The sequence below is a fragment of the Stenella coeruleoalba genome (assembly GCF_951394435.1).
Source record: "Stenella coeruleoalba genome assembly, chromosome: 11".
NCBI classification, from domain to species: domain Eukaryota; kingdom Metazoa; phylum Chordata; class Mammalia; order Artiodactyla; family Delphinidae; genus Stenella; species Stenella coeruleoalba.
This window is the reverse complement of record NC_137157.1, coordinates 73,561,482-73,578,689: the sequence shown is the minus strand read 5'-3', so window position 1 is coordinate 73,578,689 and position 17,208 is coordinate 73,561,482. Positions and strand designations below refer to the sequence as shown.

General features: G+C 40.3%; 1 long non-coding RNA gene across 4 annotated transcripts in view; it reads left to right on the top strand.

The window, feature by feature from the left end:
* LOC307194098 overlaps positions 1 to 17,208 on the top strand; it is a 43,379-nt gene that overhangs the window by 11,402 nt on the left and 14,769 nt on the right. For all 4 annotated transcript variants that reach the window (XR_013830496.1, XR_013830497.1, XR_013830498.1 and 1 more), the window contains exon 2: positions 5,122 to 5,249. This is a non-coding gene — a long non-coding RNA (uncharacterized lncRNA). The remainder of the gene's footprint in view (positions 1 to 5,121; positions 5,250 to 17,208) is intronic.

The following is a 17,208-nucleotide window of genomic DNA, read 5'->3' as shown; positions in this document are numbered from 1 at the left end:
ATAGATCATCTTAGCCTCATCTCTTGCTTATCTTTAAATTTCAACTCCAGCCAAACACTTGACTTTTAGAAGTATGAAAATCAAATTGTAACTACTTTGGGAAGCCACATCATCTAGCAGAATAATTCTTAAAGGGCAAGGTGTATATCATCAAATTTTAATTTACAGTCAGCAGTACTTTGTAACATCCATAGGCCTCCAGACCATAGGCCTCCAGGCCTCCAGACCATCTTCCAAGAAGATGAAGTAGCCCGTTTCTCCCAGGTTCTTCCACTTAAAACTAAAGCCCTGAACATAACAACAAACAAACATAGGAAGACACTGAAAGGTGGAAATGAGAAGGCAGGCTTAACTAGGGACTTTGGGACTTGAGGAATAACATGGTGGTGAGTCCCCTGTGTTTCCTGTTGCTTCCCATACATCCTGGAGAGGGTATTACAGGAACCCCCAATCAATAACCACCAACAGAACAACAGACAAGAAAGCTTCAAAAAAGAAAACACAAAACCCCCGTTCCCCCTAGCCAAGGTATGAGGAAAGGGGTTGCCAAAGACAGAAAACCATTTGGACAATAATATGCACACTACTCGAGCCAAGTGCCAGTGGAATATTGCACCCATCCCCTATGTCCTGTGGTTTCAGTTGGGCCAAGCTAGGATTTGATCTTCCACACCACCCCACTCCTGCCCTCCAGAAGAGGCAGCGCTCTGATTCGCCACCAGGGCTGTTTCAGTGTGGTGCAGTGGTGAGCTGAGCCTCCACCCCTTTGCATTAGCAAAGAGACTTTCAAAGGTGGTGCCTGACAGGCTAGTTAACACTGGGCTGCCCTCACACAGTCGTGGGGTCCAGTGGTGGGACCTAGCCTCCGTCTCTCCCTGACATCAATAAGAATAGGATGTTACAGGTTGGAGGGAGTAGGCACCCCACTAACCCCCAACACATGGTGCCAGTGAGACCCAATGGGGTGCTGAATCCCCATAACCGTCCTGAGGCAGTAAGACAGAACGAGATGGCACCAGCAGGGCTAGTTGGCAGTTCTCTTCCTCTTACCCTGGTGTCAGTGGGGCCAGCAGGTAGCTGACCCTCTACCCACACCCGGCATCAACAAGAAGGAATGAAGTGGGAGGAAGGACAGCAAACACTTCACTTCTCCCCTGCCCTGGTGTCAAGAAATCTACTGGGGAGATGAACTTGCACTCCTACTAAAAGGCAACACAATGATATTAATGTTCCCACTTTTGGGGGGAAGGTGTCAGAAGGGCCAATAGGATAGCTGAACTTCTACTTGATCTGTCTGCAGTGAGACAATGTAAGTGCCCACTTTCGCTGGGGTATTGACAGTAGGGCCCAATGGAAATCTGTACGTAACCCCCCAGTCCTCATACTACACCTCCAATAGGATGACTTCCTCCTAAAAAGTAATAATAAAATTAAATGGGATACAGAGTCATGTAATAACTCACAATGTTTAGAATACAATTGAAAAATACTCATGGCACCAAGAACCAGGAAATCACAGAATAAATGAGAAAAGACAATAAACCTACACCAGCACTGAGAGAAAACATCTGTTGAAATTATCAGACAAGGATTTTAAATAAGCTGTCACATAAATGCTTCAATTAGCAATTATGTGTTCCTTGACAGAAATGGGAAACAGAAAATGTAAACAAAGAACTAGAAGTTATAAGAATAAAAACAAATGAGAACAGTAGAACTGAAAAATACAACAATCAAAAAACTTTGCTCAAGAGTAGAGTGGAGATTACAAAGCATAGAATCATGAACTTAGAAGAGATCAATACAACGTACCAAATGTACAGAGAAAAATAGACTGAGGGGTAGAGATGGGAGAAAGAACAGGATCTCAAGAACCTGTAAACAGTAACAAAAGCACTAACATTCATATCATCAAAGTTCCAGAATAAAAAAAGAGAGCAAGTGGGACTGACAAAGTATTCAAAGAAATAATGACTAAAAAGTTCCCAATTTTTTAGAAGACATAAGCACAAATTCAAGAATCTGAGCAAACCCAAAGAGGAAAAACACAAAGGTATCCTTGTCAAGACGCGTCATAATTAAACTTCTGAAAAGTAGAGACAAAAAAAATCTTGAAAGTGGACAGGCAGAAACAATGCATCACTTATTGAGAAACCAATTCCAATGACAGCATATTTCTTGTCTAAAACTATGGAGTCAGAAGCATTGACATAACATTTTTCAAGTACTAAAAGAAAAGAACTCTCAGCCACAAATTCACACTTTTTATATCCACTTTCTTGTTTGACTTATATTAATGGACTACTAACTCATCTTTCTATATCCGGGCCTGCCATCACACGTCTCCAAAAATCTAGTCACAGTATTTCCAGAGTGATCTTTCTGAAAAAGAAACAAATTTTTCTTATAAAAATACCTGATTGTGTTATGAAACTTTTCTCTCTTCTAAGTTACCAGGTAAAATCCTTCAATGGATTCCCATCTTTCTTGGAGTAAAATCTCACATCCAAACTCTCTTTGTCCTTTTGGGCTGCTGTAAGTTTATACGGCAGGTTGGGTGGTTCATAAACACCAGGAATTTTTTTTCTCACGGTTCCGGAGGGTGCAAGTTCAAGAATAGGGTGCCAGTATGGTCAGATGAGGGCCCTCTTCTGAATCACAGACTTCTCATTGTATCCTCACATGGCAGAAGAGCTTAGGGAGCTCTGTGGGGTCTCTTTTATAAGAGCACTAATACCATAATGATTTCCCAAAGGCCCCACCTACTAATACTATCAGCTACGGAAATTAAGATTTCAACGTATGAATTTGGAGGGGAACACAAAGACTAGACCGTAGCACTTACTATACATACATGGACCATGCATGATCTGGCTTCTACCACCCTCTCCATTGTCTTCTTTTCTTACACTCCAGCGAGCATTTCTCTTTTTTTTTTTTTTTTTTTTTTTGCGGTACGCGGGCCTCTCACTGTTGTGGCCTCTCCCGTTGCAGAGCGCAGGCTCAGTGTCCATGGCTCACGGGGCCTAGCCGCTCCGCGGCATGTGGGATCTTCCCGGACCGGGACACGAACCCATGTCCCCTGCATCGGCAGGCGGACTCTCAAACACTGTGCCACCAGGGAAGCCCCAGTGAGCATTTCTTATACTGATTATGAATGGAACTCCTTTCTGGACTGATCCTTAACCATTCATTTTCTGGCACCATGAATTTATCTTCTCTTTTCCTCAAAACTTCACCCTTCCTTCATGTTACATATCCATTTCAATTGCCTTCTACAGGAAGCCCTACTGATATCGCCCATATACTGCTGTCCACAGCATGAATTAAGGTCTTACCGTGTCTTCCTATAGCACTCTGTAATATCTTTTACGGTAACTATGGATCTTCTTATTTGAGTGTCACAGTACATTGAATTCTAGGTGGCACTATAATGATTTTAGTAACAGTAACACTGGTGCCTAGTTTAACCCATGACATACTTTAGGTGTTCAATAAATGTTTGTTGAATGAGTGAATGAATGAATGGTCAATTTGAAATCTTAATCATGTTACTTTTCCAAAATCTGTTAAAAGATACCACAGTTTTCCAGAAGATTAGGGAGTTAGGACCTTAAACTTGATTTAACAGAGGAAATTTTTACTCATACATCATGCTTAAATACCTCAAAGTAAAACCATAAACCCAGGAATTTAAGGTTATCCATTTGGACTTTCAAGCCAATAATTAATATCTCCTGTCCCGACTGTATTAGATGGTTTCGATGCTCCACTCATATCTCCCCAGCACTCATCATTCCAGTATATGCTGATAGAATCATGCTGCCACCTGCAATTATCCACCTTAGGGCAGGCCAGAAGTGTACAGGAGTATCTGGGTGTAGCTTTCAACCAAGGACAGAGGGGACTGGAAGATAAGTACTTCAAGTTTCTCACCGATTCTTGGGATAACTCTGAGACATGTTCTGTAGAGTTTCACAGAACTCCCCTGAAGTACTGGCAGCAGTTCCCTGCAGGAGTAATTTATTCGGTAATGCACCTCTGTTGGCTTCCTTCCATGCCTCCATTCTCAATTCCCACTCCACTTCTGAGTTTTCTGGAAGCACCTCCCAGATGAGCAGTTTGCATTCAAATTATTGCCTCAAGTTCTGCTTCTAGGGGAATTCAATTGATAGCCTCCTAACAACCCAGTGCTCCTTACAGAGCCGTCACTGGTACAAGTACCAAGGCACGGCACATTACATATCACTCCTCCTAAATCCTAATATTTTTAAACAGATAGGAAAGAGCATGACCTTGAAGAGAAAAAGAGTTTATATGAGGATGGCCAATGGATAAAGGGAAGGAGAGACAGTGCCATTTGTTTTCCATTAATGATAGTGTGAAATGTATGGGCAGATGGTCTAACAGGTGTGACTGTAATTTGAGGAGCCTGCTCCCTCGGTTACAGAAGACTGCTATTGTTATTATTATGGAACCACAACCTCATGACTTTATTGTTTCACTTGATGTAACCTTCCCCTTTACCCTTAAATCTTTCTACATCACTGAATTGCAGCCAATAGATTTATTTTCTCCCTATGGCTCCATCACAAAAAAAGACACACATGTGCGCGCGCACACGCACACGCACACACACACACACAGAGTTTTGTGTATGCCAGTGCTAGAAAAGACAAGCTCATGGTGCATGTATGCAATGGATATTGTACATTACAGGTCTCTGTGAAATAGTCTTCTGCAGGTTCCTATGTTTATTTTATGAATAATTAACTTTAGTAAAGTTAATTTCCTGATGATCTTGTTGAAGACTGAAGAAAGGAAGTAAATTGTAAAGAAAAAGACTTCGAAACTTGCCCTTTTTGCCCTCTCTTTGTGTCTTGATGAACAAAGGATAACTGGGCCTTTTTTGAAGTCTTTGCTTGAGTTGAAGACACAAAGTGCAACCTGTACTCTTATCATAATATGTTCAGTTTATGAGTACACAAACTTATAAACCGTGAATTTCCCTAAAGTTATTATACCATTTAGAAGATGTTTGCTTGGACGTTTACTTAAAACCAAACAATTGAGGTCTATATGTCCAAATAATTTCCTTCTCTCTTGCTGTCTCCATTTCAGTCTCCTGAGTTTCTGGGAAGGCCTGGTTTCCCCAAAGGAACGATTTCTGGTAGAAGTCTGAAGGTCTGACCCAAGAAAAACAAATCCAGTACAGCCAATGAATTGAGGACAAGAAGGTTTCCAATCAGGTAGGAACATTTAATCTCATACATTACGATCACCTTAAGTAAGGTGTGCTGATAGCTGGATATGATTTAACTGCTTGGAAAAAGATGCATATATATTATATAACCTACCCCACAAGGAAGCTGTTCTCAATTCCCTTAGAGGTTGTGGTGTTTATCAGAGAGTGCCTTGGGGGGAAATGAATACAATAACAGTATGATGCTTTTTTTTTTTATTTTTAGCTCATTGTTGCCAAGTACACTTGGTGATCTTGGTGCCTGTGGTTTAATCCCAGGAGGTTAGACATGTGGAACAGCACATTAACCCTCTTTAGTATTTTCTCCCAAGACAAATCATTTTTATAGGTTGTCTCCATGGTCTTCTAGTTGCTTATCAAAATTAAGCATCAAGTCTTCTAAGTGAGCAATAGCCCCAGTCAGTGTGAGGAAATCAACTTGGTTCTTATCGGGGCACAGCTTCTTGGTCTTGGCACAAAGTGAGTTCACATAGGGAGTTAGAAGGAGGAGAATGGGGCATGCGAAAGGGGAGTTCTGTGTTCTCATTTACCTATGCATGTTGAAACTCCACGGACAGCTTTATTTTCATTAGCAATTTGTGATAAAAACTTAGGGTAAAGGGAATAATGAAGCTGACCCATTATATGGCAGGACAAAAGATAGTAGTGACATCCAAATCAGGGCCTATCCATCTCGTTTGCAGTTATATACTGAGTGTTTAGCATAGCATTTGACCCCTCATCAGTATTCAATAAGAAGATGCGTGTTGAATGACTTAGGGATGAATTAATGAATGAAAAAAGTTAATATGGTAGAAAATGTTTTATCCTTGTATTTTCGTGTGTTGACTTCTGTATTTCAAGACCCAGCACTGTAACTGACACACAGAGTATAAGCAATAAAATTTGTTGAAAGAATGAATGAGTCCCCATAATTCTAAGAATAATTTTAAGACCAACACAGACCCCATATCTGCCAAGGTCTATGACAGAAGTATCCAGAGGTGAAAGCCTGGATCTCAGCTAGTGGTAGAGCTGACAGAATTTATCTAGTTTTAATAATTTACAGCTCATCCCATTACATTTAGGCATAGTACCTACATGAGCCATACAATTAAATGTTGACTGAATAACAATGCACAACCTAGAAGTTGAGAATTATGTTTTATGTGGAGGACATACTGAGGACTTAAGTCAGGAGACAGCCTCTCAGATAGCTCTGAGGGACTGTTCTGAAGAGGTAAGGGAGGGCACAGGGTATTTAGGGGTTCTTGCAAAAAAAAAAAAAACAGGTAGTTGGAACATCAAAAGATTACTGTTAATTAAAGAAACTAGACATCTTAAGTTAATAAATTTAGCACTTTTGTATATATGGTGAGATGCAAGAATCTGGTCTCATGGAAATCAGTCCCTTGATTTGCACTTTAATTATCTAGGGCCAGTATCCTGTTTTCTCCATCCTGAATCCCCTCAGGGTGCAGCTTTGGGTGTGGCTTCAGTGGCTGACGGCTTGATGGCTATAACATCCTGTGTTACCCATAAGGCTGGCTACATTCTTTCTCCACATAAATGACTTGAATATGGATAGTAAATCTGTGGATTTGCAAAACGTAATTCTTGGAGCATTTTTATAAGGACAAAGTTAAGGGCAATTTCAGAATCACTAGCGGCTAAAATTGCTATTTATACTTTTCCACTGGTAGGTAGTAATCTGCTGTTGCTGTCTTCAGTATTCCCAAGGGATAACAAAAGCCATTTAATTCAAGAAAGAAATGTAAAATTTAGCACAATGCAGCTTCCACAAAACCAAACACACACCCAACTCTCGCAGATATGAAGTAGTAATCTAAAATAGAATCCTGGAACTAATTGCAAAACAAGAGCAAATGTACTCATATTGGATAATTTTATTCTTTTATTAATGTTTGATTGATATATATATATATATATTATTAAAGTTCAGAGTTGCTATATGGAGAAATAGCTTTGTACCAATATTGTCTTTGTATGTGTTTATCAATAATGTATGAGATTGCCTCCTATGCTCCTTTTCCTTTATTCTCCTGCAGGCAGTAGATGTAGTTATCAGTTGTTTTTAAAATTTCTAGGCAGCCAAAGGACTAGTATCACTTAAATAAAGACAGCAAATTGTCCCAAAGTAGGAACAATTTTCCTTCATTATGGAACATAAAGTCCTCATGTGAAAGGGGAAGAATTTCATAGCTAAAAGCTTTAAACTACAGAAGATTTATGAGTAACTATGTATGTTGTTTCAAAGTGGACTCTCTATAATTAATGTCTAGGGGTTATCTTTGGCATATAATGGATTTTGATTTTTCAAATATTATTAGATAATATAAAAAAGAATATATTTAATTGTATGTAAGTTATGAGAAATAATAAAAACTCCTGCAAACACACCACCAAAACTAAGAACTAGAATCAAAACTGCTGAGTCTTCTCTGTTCTCTACCCTGATCCCACCTTCCTGCTTTCACCAAAGAAATCACTCTGATCTTGGCTTTATGTTCAACATCCACATAATTTTTATCTGATTTTGCTTATTATTGAGATTTATAAAATTGATATCATACTTTAGTCTTCTGTGCTTGCTTTTTTTACTCAACATTATGCTTCTAAGATTCATCCACTTTGCTTTAACTAGTGTTCATTCATTTGTACTACTGTATAATATTTTATTGTATAAATACAAGAAAATGTGTTTATTATTCTATTAATGATATTTGGGTTGTTTTGGGCCTATTATGGACAGTACTTCCATGAACATTTATTTTAATGTGTCCTGGTACACATGTGCAAGATTTAACATAAGTAAAAGAGTAGACATACTAAGAGTAGAATTGCTGGGTTGTAGGGAATTCAAATAGTCAGCTTTAAAAAATAATGTTTTCCAAAGTTATGGAATCAATTTTCAGTCCTTTTGCTCTATAGCTTCACCAGTTAGAATGGCCAGTCTAGTCTTTTGTTCCCTGTTATTAGTCTGCTCAGGTTGTCCTAGCAAAATACGTCAGATTCAGTGGCTTAAAAAACAAGAGATTTATCTTCTCACAGTTCTGGAGGCTGGAAGTCCGGGATCAAGATGTTGGCAGTTTGGGGTCCTCCTGAGGCCTCTTTCCTTGACTTGCAGGTGACCACTGCTTTCTTGCTATGTCCTCACATGGCCTTTTCTCTGTGTGTGTACTTCCCTCGTATCTCTTCCTCTTCTTACAAGGACACCAGTCATATCAGTTAGGGCCCCACCATTATGACCTCATTTAACCATATTTATGTTTTCAAAGTCCCTGTCTCCAAACAGCCACATTGGGAGATGGGGCATCAACCTACGAATTTTAGGGAACACAATTCAGTCCATAACAATTTTAATTTGTATTTCCCTAATTACCGATAGGTTGAGAATCCTTTCATTTGTTTAATAGTTGCCTATGTTTCCTATTCTGTGAAAGTTCAGAGAATATCTTTTGTCCATTTTTCTACTGTTTATCTTTTTCTTACTTATTTCTATTGTTCTTTAAATACAAGCAAATAATCCTTGGTTAGCTATATATGACACAAATAAGTTATTTCATGCCTTCTCACTTTTTTTATGTTGTCTTGTGATAAATAGCAGCTCTCAATTTTAATGAAATCAAATTTATCTTTTAGCTTAGTGTCTTTTTGTTCTACTTAAAATGTCCTTCCCTAGTTTAATGCTACCCAGATATAGTATATTTTCTACTGAAAGTTCTAGTGTATCTTTGTTTTATATTCGAGCCATTAATGCACTTACAATCGACTTGTCTGTATTACCCAATTTCTTTGTTTTCTTATGAATAATTAAGTTTTCCGGCACCATTTTGGAATGAATGGATTTTTTAGGTGTGTCTGAGCTGTTCTTGACCACTCAAATAAATTGCAGAATTGGCAACCCTGCAAAACCTCTATTAAGTATTTTTATTGTAATTGTATTGACTATATAAATTAAGTTGGGGAAAATTTACATCATTATGATGAGTCTTTTCTATCCATAAACAAGATGTATCTCTCCATTTATATAAGACTTCTTTAATATCTTTCAATAAGGTTTTATTTTCTCCATAAATGTCTTGCACATTTTTATTTAGATTTATTCCTAGGTATTTTTTTTTCCATTTTAAATAATTTTTAAGCTCTCCCTTTGTTCCTGGATTATAGAAATCCAATAGATTTTTGCATCTTGAGCTTATATCTAGCCATCTTGCTAATATTGTTTTTTAGTAAGAGAGAGGATTTGCTTAGCAAAGAGGAATAAATGTAAAATTAAATAAAAATGTTATGGGTCAGCTCTGGTCAATAGAACTTTGCACGATAATGGAAATGTTCTTAGTGCTGTCAAAAACTATAGGTACCTCGTGTAAGTGGAATCTGCAGTATTTGTCCTTCTGTGTCTGGCTTATTGCACTAAACATCGTGTTTTCAAGGTTCATCCATGTTGTAGCACGTAAGGAAATGCCATTTCTTTTTTGGCTTAGAAAATCCCATTGTGTGTATATAGACCATAGTTTGTTATTCAACGGTTGATTGACACTTGGTTTTTTTCCACCTTGTAGGTATTGTGAATCATGCTGCTATGATCATTGGTGTACGAATATTTGTTCAAATCCCTGCTTTCAGTTCTGTTAGATGTGCAGTGTAGGTAGTAGCAGAGTTGTTGGATCATACGGTAGCTCTACGTTTAACCTTTGAGAAAGTGCCAAACTGTTTTCTACAGTGTCGTCTTGTTTTTAAACAATTATCACAAATTTTAAGCATATACAAAAGTATAAAAATACTGTGAGTGTTCCTTGTATACCCATGAACTCCTCCAGCTTTCTTATTTACCAACTGATGGCTGTCATGTTTTATCTATACCCCCACCTGTTTCACCCCATTCCATATTATCTTGAAGCAGCTCCGAGACAACATGTAATTACACCTGTACGTTTTTGGTACGTGCATTTAAAATATAGGACTTTTATTCCTTAATATCATTTTTTAATATTAAATACCCAGTGAGTGCTCAAATTTGCAGTTCTCTCCTAAACGTCATAAAAAATTGTTTATAAGAATTTTGAATTAGATCCAAATAAGGTCCACACTTTGCCATGGATTGTTAGGTCTCTGAAGTCTTGTTTAATCTATAGGTTCTCCCTCCATGTCTCTCTCACTTTTTTTTTCCTCCTTGAATTTTGTTTTTAAAGAAACCAGGTAATTTGTCCCATCTAGATGTCGATGATTACATTCCATGTGTTGGCAACATATTCTTCAATCCTTTTATTTCCTGTAAATTGGTAGTTGATCAGAATGAAGCTTGCATGGTTTGTTTTGGCAAGACAGTTTCATAGGTGATGATGTGTTCTTCCATGGAGACATATATAATTGTCTCTTTCTGTGGTATTAGCAGTCACTGATGATTCATACCTACATCCATTAATTCAGTTGAGGCTCCAAAGAATGGTGAATTCTGTTGTTCTTTTTTTCACTTATTAGCTGGGTATATTTGTACGAGGAGAAGATTCCCCTCATCAACTGTTTGGTTGCCCAGTTGTAGAGGCATGATTCTCTTCTTTTATTTAACAGTTTTCAAAATAATGAGTTGATTCACAGATATCCTCCAGTGGTGACCAGTTTTGTAAAATTTTATTTATTCCTATCACCGTGGACTCCGTTACAGTTATTATTCTAACTGAGGCCCTATCTTTGGCCAGTTGGAGCTTCTCAGTGACTCCTGAGTCCTTTTGACATGACATCTGTTGTTTCTAGACTTTTTCAGTGGTCAGAGCTAGGAACTATGTATGTTTGTTTTTCATATTTTTAAAATATGTCATAGGTTCCTACTGCTACTTTCCATTTAAATTCAGAACTAGAGAATTTTCACTTATCCTTTTCTGTCTTCTATTGATAGTCTACTTTCTCCCACCCCAAGAATACCAGTTCTCAACAATGCCTGAAATTGCCTCTATTTCCTAATTCGAATCCAAGTTCTTCTGACTCTATTCTACTCCTCTCCTTAAATCACAGCCGCTTTATGGCCCTTGAAATGTAAGATAGAACATAAATGTAGGTAGAACTGCTTTATATCATTTTGAGTTACATGTGCATTCATTCACATAGATTTGCTTTTCCTTTTGCATGCCTGGTAACTGTCCATTCTGCAGTTTTAATGAAAATCAAGTGATAATTACTGGTTAAAGCAGCTTTGGAAAAAATGGCTCTCATCAGAATAACTGACATACAAAGTTTAATGTACTCTCCTGGTTTATATTCTGCCTTCTCTAATTAATTTTTTATTCTTTCCCTACAAAGGAAATAATACATATTTTCATGGTTTTGCCTTATAGGACTTACCAGAAACTATTCCTTATTTAAAAATTTGTACAATTGGGCATCAGGCCAGATGACGACACTAGTTTTAAATTCCAGTGTGCTGTTAATGGGTTTCTGAAAGAACATAAAGATAACAGTGAGTTGCTTTTGTTTTTGTTTTTGTTTTTCCTTTACCTGAACTTTGGTATGCATTTTGAGTGGGGTTGGGGATTTTTAACATTTTTAATAGTTCTGACATTAGTGTCAAGTTGTGTTTGGTAACATTAAGGTGGAAATGTCAGATGGTGCTAATAGAGTACGGTGTTTTTCCTGTTTATGGTCACAAACAATTTAGTTTCGTTTGGAAAGTGATTTTTGTGAGAAATATGAACTGAGCTAGCTTACTTATCTCTTTTTTAAAAATTTGAATGGAAAATACATAAAAACATAAAAATGTTCTTTTGTCCTGTTTATTGGTTGAGAGGTGGAAGAAAAGGTTAAGACTCTCAGGTTCTTAGCATACATAAAAGAGAAAACAAAAAGCAAAGGTTCGGAGTGAGACATATACCTAGAAGCAAAACAAAACAGAGTGGATCAGAAGAGCGGCTTCCTCATCATATATGTGTTTAAGGTATTTTTGCTGCTTTTACACTTCGGGTGCAAGTGAGGAAGAACACTACCACCTCTTATTCTTATCTTCAGACAGGAAGAACTTAAAAGGCTGGTGTTTTCTTGTTTCCACTTTAAGATCTACTCTGTTGATAGTAGGTCTTAATAGCGTGTGAATTTTAAGGATCCACTTGCCTTTTTCTAGCATCTAACTATCAGAAGGAACATGGTGTTTGCCATGTTTTAAGACTGAGGAATCTTTTGTCTTTGGAACACCACTGACGCCCATGTGAAAGTGTTCATTTTGTCCTCTTTCTAAATTTAGCCTGAGGAGTGTGCACTTTATTAAATAAACGTAACAGACAGTAAATATTCCGTGTATATATAAAATGATGCATGTATATACATAAAACAGGGAGTAGGGGAGAAGGAATAGATAGAGATGGAGGTGGGAAGATAGGGGATAGGAGGCGAGAGAGAGAGGGAGAGACGGGAATTTCAAGATAAATTTTCATTCTATAACCTGGTTGCTTAATGCAGGTACTAGCTCTTAAATATCTTAAGCCCTATCCACAGATCTTCTGTGTACTTTAGCTTTAAAACTTGAGAGGCTTGGCCTGTCCTGTGATAACCAGGGTGTCTAGAAAGGAGGCAAATTATCTGATTTGTTTAAACTGTAGTCACAGAAATGTTACCTCTTAAGATGTTAGGGCACAGCTGCCGGCCTACTCACTTCCTCCAGGCTCCTTTGTGTGTGTTCTGTCTGTTCCGCGTGGGCTAGAAGATCCTTACAAGTGCATGAGAACACGTTTGTAAACCTTGATTGTTCACATGTTATACCAAGTGTAGTCCATTGCATATGCTGACTCCTCTGTGGGTCTTCTGCATGCAGTGGGCTAACTTCACCATGCTGTCTGCCATTGCAGTCTCAGGACCTTAGTTATGATCCATTGGTGACTTTCCTCTGCTGTAAGGCCCTCCCACAGGTGCCAGGCTCACTGATAATGAGGAGGAGACTGTACTATGCACTCCCTAGAATTGGTAGAGACTCAGAAAATAAATTGTTTCAGTAAACACTGAGAGCCTTATAGGTTTGTTGTTAGGGCACGGGGATACAGAGGTGAGTAGAAGTCTTTGTTCAGTAGCAACTTACAGTTATCTAGGAAGAGAAACATGTAGTGAGTATAAGTGGGTTAATTATGATAAAAGAATCAAGTGCAGCAGGAATATAGAGGAGAAATTGAGGAAGGCCTGACTGAGGAGACAGCGTTTGAGCTGGGCTTGGGGGAAGAGGATTTTGCCGGAATGAGGAAAGGACAGCCCAGGTATTGGGGACAGGTACAGAAGGCACAGGGCTTGAACTTGTGCTCTGGAGGGGCAGCCTCTGGTGTGACTAGAGGGTAGTGTGAAAGGGCAAAGAAGTCATACATTGATTTTCAGCAAATATTTGTATAACACCTTCTAAGTTGAAGGCACTGTTCTAGGAAGTAGGAAGAGAACAAAGTTCTTGCCCTTACGTACTTTCCATTCTAGTGGGGGAGAGAGATGAATAAATAAGTCAATATATGGAGTGTCAAGCGGTGGTAAATGCTTTGGAGAATAACAAAAGAAGATGAAGAGGTGAGGGAATGTGGTAGGTGATCAGGGAAGTCCCCTCTATTAAGATGTCGATTGAGCAGAGCCTTGAAGTGAGAAACAAGCCATTGGCTATCTGGGAGAGTGGAGATGGGGTGGGAGGGTGTGTTCTGGGAGAGTGGAGATGGGGTGGGAGGGTGTGTTCTGGGAGAGTGGAGATGGGGTGGGAGGGTGTGTTCTGAAGCAGAAGGAATAGTAGGTGCAAAGTCCCTGAGGCACGACTGTGCTTGGCATGTTTGAGGACTAGTAAGGAAGCCAGTGTGGCTGGACAGGGGAAAGTGAGTGAGGGCAGGGCAGTAGAGAATGAGATCAGGGGAGGCTGGCAGAGCAAAGGAGGGAGGTGGATGATGTAGGTCCTTGTAAGTCATAGTTTGAACATATAATTCAGTTGGAGAGACAGACTGATAATTTGTTTATAAAGAGTTCTCAATGCTATGCTAACAACCTGGGCTGTATTCTGTGCTAAGTGAAGATGTTCAAGCAACAGAGCAATCCAGCCAAGTTTATATTTTAGAAAGATAACAGCGTCACTATCCAAGACACATTGTAGACTATGTATATAGTATGTGTATAGTGTGCTGCTCTTCTATAAACTACAGGATACCTGTTACGTACAAATACTTACATACAAGATACAAGTGTGAATGTAAGCACTTGGGAAATATCTGGAAGAACCACACAAGGAACTGGGAGAGTCGGACAACTTTCCATGTCCCGTATGATTGGAATTCTGCAGGGTACACACACGAACTAATGGACGTGTGCTACCAGCCTCCGGCTGAGGGAAATTGCAGGCATCAGAATCCTCTTTACTAATCAAGCGCGTTAATCCGCCTGCGTGATGACAGTCATCTCGACACGCGGTGGCGCATGCGCAGTAGAAGGAGATCCGCGAGCTGCGTGGGCTTGTGCCTAGGCGCCTGTGGTTCGTGGCCTTGTGCTGGCACCGGGGATGCCGGGTTGGCGACTTTGGCACTCCTGGCGTTGGGTGGGCGGTATCTTGGGGGTGACATGAGCCAGTTCGTCGGCCACGAGGAAGGGCGGGTGGAAAGCACATCCCGGAAAGGTAATACGCCTTGGCCCGTGGGCGTTGCCGGTGGAGCGTGGAGCTCAGAGCCCCTGGGCCTGGGCTTCGTCTCTTGTGCTGTCGCCTGTCACAGTGGCCCCTACGCGCTGGCCCATCCGCGCTGTGCTAGGGGGTACTGGTCGTCTCGCGGCTCAGTTCACGGTAGCTGAAAGGGACAGTGTGTGATGTTCTGATTTCTCCCCATCGTTTTAAAAGGGAGGCTCTGGCTATTGCTCCTCGGGTAAAATGCAGGGGGACTGCTTTTTAAGATGGGACTGTCAGTGTTGGGGACCCTCCTTAATTACCAGGATGGAATCCCCTTCAGTTCCTCAAGCTGTGTTGTTTAGGCACAGAAAATGTGAGTAATAGTCACTGGAACTAAGTTTGAGTGGAAAAACGCACCGGTACCGCCGAATTTTCCATCGAAACAGTTGATCTGTGTTGTCTCTTGGAATTATAAAGGGCGTACTGTTGCTTCCTAACCGGTGTCCTTTGAGAGCTCTACCTCTGTACGTTCAAAGGATTAATTTTGAGGCTTTGCTCATATGTGTAGTAAACCCTTTAATTCCCTAAGACCTTCCTTTCCTCCATCTCATACCCCGTTAAGCCCGCTTCAGTTTATCTCCTGAATTTCTTCTGAATCTGTCAACTCTTCCTCAACATCCTAATACTGAACTTGCCTGTCTGTTGCAATTAGGTCCTAACTAGTGTCCATGTATCTTGTTTCCTTTCAATCCATTCTTCACACAAGAAACCTTAAAAGCAAGTTGGGACATTGCTCATAAACATGGCTCAAAAACATTGTTTCGAGAATAGAAAACAAACTGTTGGCCTTTAACGCTCTGCGTGGTCTAGAATCCTGTCTGCTTCTCTGCTACGTGGACTCCAGCTTGGTGCCTCTCCAACTTTAATATGGGTATGCCTCTCTTACGGATCTTGTTAAATGCAGGCTGTAATTCAGTAGTTCTGGGTGGGGCCTGGATTCTGTGCTGCTAACGAGCTCCTAGGTGACGGTGACCCTGAGAGCAAGGGTCCAGCTCCTGCCTTTCTCCCTTCTTTCTGGAAGAGCAGGACGTCTGCCCCCCCGGGAGGAGAAAACATCCGCAACATGACTACTAGTAACCAGCTTCCCTCACAGGCAAGGGAACTTTACCACTGCTCCCTACCATTTTGTCTGAGGCGCAGCAAGCCAAAACACTGACATGCTGAGGTTTGCAGCAAAGAGGAGGTTTATTCACAAGGCAGCCAAGCGAGGAAGTGACGTGACAATAGGTCTCAAATCCGCCTCCCCAAAGGCAAGGGGCTTGGGGTATCTAGGGGATAAAGAAAGAAGCAGGGCAGTATGAGGCATGGGGAGCATGAGGAAAGGTGATTGGAAAAAGGTGTGCTCATCATTGTTCTGAGCTGGCGTAACTAGGCTACGGGGCTCAGCACATTCTCAGGCTGTAGTTTTCGGCCCTCTGATGGCAGGAGGTCAAAAGGCACTGGCCCAGGTGGAAGATAGGTGGTCCTCTCCAGTCTTAACCAGCTCAGCCTAACTAGACACAGCTGATTCCAAGTTCCTGGACAATACCCGGGGCAAACATCTTATTGCTTATGCTACATGCTATTTGGAGGACGTGCAAGTGTTCAAGCTACCTTGAGGAGTGAAGACAGGATTTGACTAATCCTTACACATGGTTTCACCTCCAGATGAGCAGAAGAGGCCTGTAGGCTGAATCTGGCTCCTGGCACCTGGAATTGGAGGCAGATGGTTTAAAAACAGGCTCTCCCACCCTCTGTGTTATCTTAGGTAGATAGACTATTGAACCTTCCTGTGCCTGTTTCTCTACCAGCAGCATGGGGACACTCAGAGTCCCTCTCTTGGGGGCTGTTATGGGGGTTCAGTGAGATAATAGATGCATGCACAGGCACACGGGAGACACCCAGTGTGTGTTAGCTTCGTGCTTACTTTTATTAGGAGACCAGTATTGTTAGAAGATTTCTGGTTTGGACAACAAATTAGGTAGGTGGTCATTACTATAGTTTATGCAACAGCAGTTTGCATTACCATTTGCAAAAAAGCAGTTGGTTGTCCAATGGGGATTATAAACATCCATTTACCATGAGCTACTGAACAGATACTTTACACAGTAACTACTTCACGTACTATTTAAGATCAGTTCTCTATGTTGTCTTAAGCAGTTGTTAACCCCCAATTTCGTGAATAGTACCAAGTAAGTCACTTGAACATCAGCTAGAGCAATCTGTTTCACTTAGCAAGCCTAAAGCTATAGTTCAACAATTTTATTTACTGTTCTGTGACAAAAATTACTCTCAACAGCTATGCCCTGGA